The following is a 9,896-nucleotide window of genomic DNA, read 5'->3' as shown; positions in this document are numbered from 1 at the left end:
GAGCTTTCTCTGAGTTTTGACTGCACATACATGCAAGTTGAGTTGCAGTCAGTAGGGGGTTGAGGGTATATCACCAGGAGCAGATCAACACTGAGAAAGAACCGATTCGCCGACCTTTGTATTTGTTATTGATTGATTGCTTATTACATAGAAACATGGAAAATAGATGCAGGAGTCAGCCATTCGAGCCTGCACCACCATTCAATAAGATCATGGCTGATCATTCACCTCAGTACCCCTTTCCTGCTTTCTCTCCATACCCTTTGATCCCTTTAGCCGTAAGGGCCATATCTAACTCCCTCTTGAATGTATCCAATGAACTGTCATCAACAACTCTCTGCGGTAGAGAATTCTACAGGTTAACAACTCTCTGAGTGAAGAAGTTTCTCCTCATCTCAGTCCTAAATGGCTTACCCCTTATGTCCCCTGGTTCGAGACTTCCCCAACATCGGGAACATTCTTCCTGCATCTAACCTGTCCAGTCCCGAAAAAGATTTATGTGTTTCTATGAGATCCTCTCTCATCCTTCTAAACTCCAGTGAATACAGTCCCAGTCGATCCAGTCTCTCCTCATATGTCAGTCCTGCCATCCCAGGAATCAGTCTGGTGAACCTTTGCTTCAATCCCTCAATAGCAAGAATGTCCTTCCTCAGATTAGGAGACCAAAACTGAACAAATATTCCAGGTGAGGCCTCACTCAGGCCCTGTACAACTGCAGTAAGACCTCCCTGCTCCAATACTCAAATTCCTGAGCTTTGAAGGGCAACATACCATTTGCCTTCTTCACCGCCTGCTGTGCCTGCATGCTAACTTTCAATGACTGATGTACCTTGACACCCAGGTCTCGTTGCACCTCCCTTTTTCCTAATCTGCTGCCATTCAGATAATATTCTGCCTTTGTGGTTTTTCCACTAAAGTGGATAACCTCACATTTATCCACGTTATACTGCATCTGGCATGCGTTTGCCCACTCACCTAACCTGTCCAAGTCAGCTTGCAGCCTCTTAGCCCTCCTCACAGCTCACACCGCCACTTAGCTTAGTGTCATCTGCAAACTTGGAGATATTACACTCAATTCCTTCATCTAAATCATTAATGTATATTGTAAATAGCTGGGGTCCCAGCACTGAGCCCTGCAGCACTCCACTAGTCACTGCCTGCCATTCTGAAAAGGACCCGTTTATCCCGACTCTCTCCTTCCTGTCTGCCAACCAGTTCTCTATCCATGTCAGTACATTACCCCCCAAACAATGTGCTTTAATTTTGCACAACAATTTCTTGTGTGGGACATTGTAAAAAGCCTTTTGAAAGTCTGGATACACCACATCCACTGGTTCTCCCTTGTCCACGCTATCAGTTACATCCTCAAAAAATTCTAGGTTTGTCAAGCATGATTTCCATTTCATAAATCCATGCTGACTTGGACCGATCCTGTCACTGCTTTCCAAATGCATCTTTAATAATTGATTACAACATTTTCCCCACTACTGATATCAGGCTAACCGGTCTATAATTACCCGTTTTCTCTCTTCCTCCTTTTTTAAAAAGTGCTGTTACATTGGCTACCCTCCAGTCCATAGGAACTGATCCAGAGTCGATAGACTGTTGGAAAATGATCACCAATGCATCCACTATTTCTCGGGCCACTTCCTTAAATACTCTGGAATTCAGACTATCAGTCCCCGGGGATTTATTGGCCTTCAGTCCCATCAATTATTTTGGTCTCGGTGCTTTAGATGCAGGATTCCTTCTATTTTTTATTTGTTAATTAATTGCTCATTACTTTTTGTGCTTTGTTTCGTGCTTTGTAAATCTTGGTGCTAGGTGCAGGTCATCTCAGCTTCCTTGTATTTTTTATTTGTTATTGAATGTTTATTTTTGTGCTTTGTTTAGTGCTTGGTGCTTTAAATGTACTGCTTTGTTTAGTGCTTGATGCTTTCTCAACTCCCCACAAGGTTTTTCTGTGTGGCCAGATACGCTGGCCTAAGTTAGTTTGGAATAACTATTAGCTGTTCAAACTAGCTTAATGACATCACTGCAGTACCTAGCAACCAACCTCCCTGAGCCCTGCTCATTATGGGCAAGGTTTAGCGTTTGATGGGACATTGTAGAGGGAGCTTTACTCTATATCTAACCCTTGCTGTACCTGCCCTGGAAGTGTCTGATGAGACAGTGTCGAACATAAGAACAAATGAACATAAGAAATAGGAGCAGGAGTAGGCCATACTGGAGCCTGCTTCATAACCCAACACGATCATGGCTGATCCGATCATGAACTCAGGACCACTTCGCTGCCCTCTCCCCATAAACCCTTATTCCCTTATTGGTTAATAAACTGTCTATCTCTGTCTTAAATTTATTCAATGACCCAGCTTCCACAGCTCTCTGAGGCAGCGAATTCCACAGATTTACAACCCTCCGAGAAGAAACTGCCACCAAAGCAAGAATATCCTTTCGTAAATATGGAAACCAAAACCGTACGCAATATTTCAGGTGTGCCCACACCAATATCCTGTATAACTGTAGCAAGACTTCCCTGCTTTTATACTCCAACCTCTTTGCAATGAAGGCCAAGATTTAATTGGCCTTCCTGAGCACTTGCTGTACCTGCATACACACCTTTTGTGTTTCATGCACAAGTACCTCCAGGTCCCGCTGTACTGCAGAACTTTGCAATTTTTCTCCATTTAGTTAATAACTTGCTCTTTGAATTTTTCTGCCAAAGCACATGACCTCACACTTTCCAACATTATACTCCATCTACCAAATGTTTGCACGCTAATTTAGTCTGTATGTCCTTTTGAAGATTTTTTGTGTCCTCCTCACAGGGGTATTCAACATTCAGGAAAATAGAATAAAAGGAAAAGGAGGCGGAGTAGCATTGCTGGTTACGGAGCAAATTAAGGCAATAGTTCGGAAGGACATCAGCTTGGATGATGTGGAATCTATATGGGTAGAGCTGCAGAATACCAAAGGGCAAAAAACGTTAGTGCGAGTTGTGTACAGACCTCCAAACAGTAGTAGTGATGTTGGGGAGGGCATCAAACATGAAATTAGGGGTGCGTGCAATAAAGGTGCAGCAGTTATAATGGGTGACTTTAATTAGCACATCGATTGGGTTAACCAAACTGGAAGCAATACGGTGGAGGAGGATTTCCTGGAGTGCATAAGGGATGGTTTTTTAGACTATAATGTCGAGGAACCAACTAGCGGGGAGGCCATCTTAGACTGGGTGTTGTGTAATGAGAGAGGATTAATTAGCAATCTCGTTGTGCGAGGCCCCTTGGGGAAGAGTGACCATAATATGGTGCAATTCTGCATTAGGATGGAGAATGAAACAGTTAATTCAGAGACCTTGGTCCAGAACTTAAAGAAGGGTAATTTTGAAGGTATGAGGAGTGAATTGGCTAGGATAGATTGACGAATGATACTAAAGGGGTTGACTGTGGATGGGCAATGGCAGACATTTAGAGACCACATGGATGAACTACAATAATTGTACATTCCTGTCTGGCGTAAAAATTAAAAAGGGAAGGTGTCTCAACCGTGGCTATCAAGCGAAATCAGGGATAGCATTAAAGCCAAGGAAGTGGCTTACAAATTGTCCAGAAATAGCAGCGAACCCGGGGACTGGGAGAAATTTAGAACTCAGCAGAGGAGGACAAAGGGTTTGATTAGGGCAGGGAAAATGGAATACGAGAAGAAGCTTGCAGGGAACATTAAACGGATTGCAAAAGTTTCTATAGATATGTAAAGAGAAAAAGGTTAGTAAAGACAAATGTAGGTCCCCTGCAGTCAGAATCAGGGGAAGACATAACGGGGAACAAAGAAATGGCAGGCCAATTGAACAAGTACTTTGGTTCGGTATTCACTGAGGAGGACACAAACAACCTTCCGGATATAGAAGCGTTCGGAGGGTCTTGTAAGGATGAGGAACTGAGGGAAATCCTTATTAGTCGGGAAATTGTGTTGGGAAAATTGATGGGATTGAAGGCCGATAAATCCCCAGGGCCTGATGGACTGCATTCCAGAGTACTTAAGGAGGTGGCCTTGGAAATAGCGGAGGCATTGACAGTCATTTTCCAACATTCCATTGACTCTGGATCAGTTCCTATGGAGTGGAGGGTATCCAATGTAACCCCACTTTTTAAAAAAGGAGGGAGAGAGAAAACAGGGAATTATAGACCGGTCAGCCTGACATCGGTAGTGGGTAAAATGATGGAATCAATTATTAAGGATATCATAGCAGTGCATTTGGAAAGAGGTAATATGATAGGTCCAAGTCAGCATGGATTTGTAAAAGGGAAATCATGCTTGGCAAATCATCTGGAATTTTTTGAGGATGTTTCCAGTGGAGTGGACAAGGGAGAACCAGTTGATGTGGTATATTTGGACTTTCAGAAGGCTTTCGACAAGGTCCCACACAAGAGATTAATGTGCAAAGTTAAAGCACATGGGATTGGGTGTAGTGTGCTGACATTGATTTAGAACTGGATGTCAGACAGGAAGCAAAGAGTAGGAGTAAATGGGCACTTTTCAGAAAGGCAGGCACTGACTAATGGGGTTCCGCAAGGTTCTGTGCTGGGGCCCCAGCTGTTTACACTGTACATTAATGATTTAGTTGAGGGGATTAAATGTAGTATCTCAAAATTTGCGGATGACACTAAGTTGGGTGGCAGTGTGAGCTGCGAGGAGGATGCTATGAGGCTGCAGAGCGACTTGGATAGGTTAGGTGCCTGGGCAAATGCATGGCAGATGAAGTATAATGTGGATAAATGTGAGGTTATCCACTTTGGTGGTAAAAACAGAGAGACAGACTATTACCTGAATGGTGACAGATTAGGAAAAGGGGAGGTGCAAAGAGACCTGGGTGTCATGGTACATCAGGCATTGAAGGTTGGCATGCAGTTACAGCAGGCGGTTAAGAAAGCTAATGATACGTTGGCCTTCGTAGCGAGGGGATTTGAGTACAGGGGCAGGGAGGTGTTGCTACAATTGTACAGGGCCTTGATGAGCCCACACCTGGAGTATTGTGTACAGTTTTGGTCTCCTAACCTCAGGAAGGACATTCTTGCTATTGAGGGAGTGCAGCGAAGGTTCACCAGACTGATTCCCGGAATGGCGGGACTGACCTATCAAGAAAGATTGGATCAACTGGGCTTGTATTCACTGGAGTTCAGAAGAATGAAAGGGACTCATAGAAATGTTTAAAATTCTGACGGGGTTAGACAGGTTAGATGCAGGAAGAATGTTCCCAATGTTGGGGAAGTCCAGAACCAGGGGACACAGTCTCAGGATAAGGGGGAAGCCATTTAGGACCGAGATGAGGTGGAATTTCTTCACCCAGAGAGTGGTGAACCTGTGGAATTCTCTACCACAGAAAGTTGTTGAGGCCAATTCACTAAATATATTCAAAAAGGAGTTAGATGAAGTCCTTACTACTAGGGGAATCAAGGGGTATATTCAGAAAGCAGGAATGGGGTACTGAAGTTGCATGTTCAGGCATGAACTCATTGCATGGGGTGCAGTCTAGAAGGGCCGAATTGCCTACTCCTCCATCTATTTTCTATGTTTCTATGTTTCTATGTTTCTATATTGCTTTTCCTCCCATCTTTGTATCGTCAGCAAATGTGGCCATGTTACACTCGATCCTTGCTTCCACATCGTTAAAATAGATTGTAAATAGTAGGGGTCCCAGCACTGATCCCTGCGACACCCCACTAGTTACAGATTGCCAACCCGAGAATGAACTATTTATCCTGACTCTGTTTTCTGTTAGTTAGCCAATCCTCTATCCATGCTAATATATTACCCCCAACCCCGTGATACTTTATCTTGTGCGTAACCTTTTATGTGGCATCTTGTCAAATGCCTTCTGGAAGACCAAATACATCACATCCACTGGTTCCCCTTTATCCACCCTGTTTGTTACATCCTCCAAGAATTCCAACAAATTTGTCAAACATGACTTCCCCTTCATAAATCCATGGTGACTGCCTGACTGAATTGTGCTTTTCCAAATGTCCTGCGACTACTTCTTTAATGATAGACTCCAACATTTTCCCAAACAGAAATGTTAGGCTAACTGGTCTATAGTTTCCGGCTTTTTGTCTGCCTCCTTTTTTGAATAGAAGGGTTACATTTGCAGTTTTCCAATCTGCTGCGACCTCCCCAGAATCCAGGGAATGTTGGTAAATTACAACCAATGCATCCACTATCCCTACCATTACTTCTCTTAAGACCCTAGGATGCAAGCCATCAGGTCAGGGGATTTATCCGCCTTTAGTCCCATTATCATAATGAACACCACCTTCTTAGTGATTGTGATTGTGTTAAGTTCCTCCCCCGCTATAGCCCCTTGACTATCCGCTGTTGGAATATTGTTTGTGTCCTCTACCGTAAAGACCGATACAAAATATCTGTTCAGAGTTTCTGCCATCTCCATGTTCCCCATTACTAATTACACGGTCTCGTCCTCCAAGGGACCAACATTTACTTTAGCCACTCTTTTCCTTTTTATGTACCTTTCGAAACTCTTGCTATCTGTTTTTATATTTCGTGCTAGTTTACTTTCATAGTCTATCTTCCCTTTCTTAAATTTGTTATACATTCTTTGCTGGCTTTTAAAAGGTTCCCAATCTTCTGTCCTCCCACTAGTTTTGGCCACTTTGTATGCCCTTTTAATTGGATACCGTCCTTTATTTCTTTAGTTAGCCGCGGATGGATATCTTTTCTTTTACACTTTTTTCTCCTCACTGGAATGTATTTTTCTTGAGAGTTGTGCAATATCTCCTTAAATGTACGCCACTGTTCATCAAACATCCGACACTTTAATCTATTTTCCCAGCCCACTTTAGCCAACTCTGCCCTCATACCTACATAGTCTCCTTTATTTAAGATTAGTACGCTGGTTATAGATCCAACTTTCTCACCCACCATCTGAATTTGAAATTCAGATCATGCTCTGATCACTCATTCCAAGGGATCCTTTACGAGGAGATTGTTTATTAATCCTGTCTCATTAAACAGGACCAGATCTAAGATAGCCTGCCCCCTGGTTGGTTCCATTACACACTGCTGAAATAACCCATCTCTTATGCACTCTATGAACTCTTCCTCAAGGCTACCCTGACCAATTTGATTTGTCCAATCAATATGGAAGTTAAAATCACCCATGCTTATTGCTGTTCCCTTTTTACAAGCCCCCACTATTTCCTGGTTTATACTCCAACCAACACAGTTGCTACTGTTAAGCGACCTATAGACTACGCCCACCAGTGACTTTTTCCCTTTATTATTCCTTATCTCCACCCAAACTGTTTCAACATCCTTATCATTTGAGCCAATATTGTTTCTCATTATTCCATCCTTTATCAATAGAGCTGCCCCACCTCCTTTTCCTTTCTGTCTGTCCTTCTGGATTGTCAAGTACCCCTGAATATTTAATTCCCAGACCTGGTCACCTTGCAACCATGTCTCTGTAATAGATATTAGATCATACCCATTTGTATTTATTTGTGCCGTCAACCCATCTATTTTGTTGCAAATGCTCCGTGCATTTAGACAAAGTGCCTTTAAGATTGTTTTTTCCCCCTTTTTTCCCCACTTGTTTCCTCTCTCCTTCAAACTCACTTTCTTTAATTTTGCTTTCTAATTCCAGCTTTACTCCCCTCCCTACTGAATCTATTCTCAGGTTCCCATCCCCCTGGCAGGCTAGTTTTAACTCTCCCCAACAGCACTAGCAACCCCTGCCCCCGCAAGGATATTGGTCCCGGCTCTGTTGAGATGCAACCCGTCCAGCTTGTACCGGTCCCACCTCCCCCAGAAGCTGTCCCAATGCCTCAGGAAACTAACGCCCTCCCGCCTGCACCATCTCTCCAGCCACGTATTCATCTGCTCTATCCTGCCATTTCTGTACTCACTCGCTCGTGACATCGGGAGTAATCCAGAGATTACTAGCTTTGAGGTCCTGCTTTTTAATCTCTCCCCTGGCTCTGTAAACTCTGCCTGCAGGACCTCACCCCTCTTTCAACCTGTGTCATTGGTCCCAGCGGAAGGAGCACACGACAACCCAAGCACTTCAACAAACCGGCACTTCAACCAACGTACTTTCAACCACCGTCTGTCCAACCTGCGACAGAGACTGTAGCTCCCACATTGGACTTAACAGATATCTGAGACCTCATTTGTAATGTGGAAGCAAGTCATCCTCGACTCCAAGGGACTGCCTTTGATGATGATGGTTTATATCAGACAGGAGGGGATTGGTGTCAGTTACTGTGGGGTGGGTTTATTTCAGACAGGAGGGGATTGGTGTCAGTGACTGTGGATTTGGTTTATTTCAGACAGGAGGGGATTGGTGTCAGTGACTGTGTGGTGGGTTTATATCAGACAGGAGGGGATTGGTGTCAGTAACTGTGGGGTGGGTTCATATCAGACAGCAGGGGATTGGTGTCAGTTACTGTGGGGTGGTTTTATTATCAGACAGGATGAAATTGGTGTCAGTGACTGTGTAGGAGGAGTCTCCAGCTTCAACTACTCGAGCTCCATGTTTCGGAGCATGAGCGGCGGCTGGACTCAATACGGTGCATCCGCGAGGCTGAGAGCTCCGTGGATAGCACCTTTTAGGAGATGGTCACCCCACAGATTAAAAGCGTGCAGGCAGCGGGGAAGTGGGTGACCACCAGACAGAGTAAGAACGCTTGGCAGGTAGTGCAGGAGTGCCCCCGTGAGTCCACCTCTCTTTCAAACCGATATTCACTTCTGAGCATCGGTGAGGGCAATGGTGCCTCTGGGGTGTGCAGCTCGAGCCAATTCCAAGGCACCATGGGTGGCTCAGCTGCACAGGGGAGAAACACGAAGAATAAAAGAGCTGTCGTGATTGGGGATTCTATAGTTAGGGGAGCAGAGAGGCGTTTCTGTGGCCGCAGACGTGACTCCAGAATGGTATGGTGCCTCCGTGGTGCCAGGGTCAGGGATGTGACAGAGCAGACGCAGGGAATTCTGGGGGAGGGAAAGAGGGTAAACAGCTAGAGGTCATGGTCCATATCAGCACCAGCACCATAAGTAGAAACAGGGATGAGGTCCTACAGGCAGAATTTGGGGAGCTAGGAAGAAAATTAATGAGTAGGACCTCAAAGGTAGTAATCTCTGGATTACTACCAGTGCCACGTGCTAATGAGCACAAGAATAGAAGGAGCGAGAGAATGAACGCGTGGCTGAAGGATTGGTGTCGGAGGGAGGACTTTAAATTACTGAGGGATTGGGACCTTTTCTGGGGGAGATGGGACCTGTACAAACAGGACGGGTTGCACCTCAACAGTGCCGGGACCAATATCCTCGCAGGGAGCTTTGCTAGTGCTGTTGGGGAGAGTTTAAACTAGCTTGGCAGGGGGATTGGAACCTGAGAAAACATTCAATAGGGAAGGAAGTAAAGCAGAAATTGGATAGCAAGAATTTAGAAATCGAATCTGTAAAACAGAGGAAACAAGGGTTAGTAAGTAGCAATCAAGGAGGGCTTCCTGTGCTAAATGGTATATACTTTAATGCAAGGAGTATAGCGAGTAAGGCAGATGAGCAAAGAGTACAGGTAGATACTTGGGAGGATTATATTATAGCCATTACAGAGGCATGGCTGAAAGAGGGGCAGATTTGGCAGATCAATACTCCTGGTTACAGGATTTTTAGACAAGAGAGAGAGGGGGGTAAAAAGAATTTCGCGGTATCGATTAAAGAATTTATTACAGCGGTGAGGAGGGATAGTTAAGAGAGATCATCAAATGAGGCCACATGGATCGAATTTAAAAATAAAAAATGGGTGATCACACTGCTGGCCGTGTATTATAGACCCTCAAACAGTGGGAGGGAGATAGAGGGAGATAGAGGAACAAATATAT

This window comes from Pristiophorus japonicus, unplaced genomic scaffold (assembly GCF_044704955.1).
Source record: "Pristiophorus japonicus isolate sPriJap1 unplaced genomic scaffold, sPriJap1.hap1 HAP1_SCAFFOLD_422, whole genome shotgun sequence".
NCBI classification, from domain to species: domain Eukaryota; kingdom Metazoa; phylum Chordata; class Chondrichthyes; family Pristiophoridae; genus Pristiophorus; species Pristiophorus japonicus.
This window is presented reverse-complemented; position numbering follows the sequence as displayed.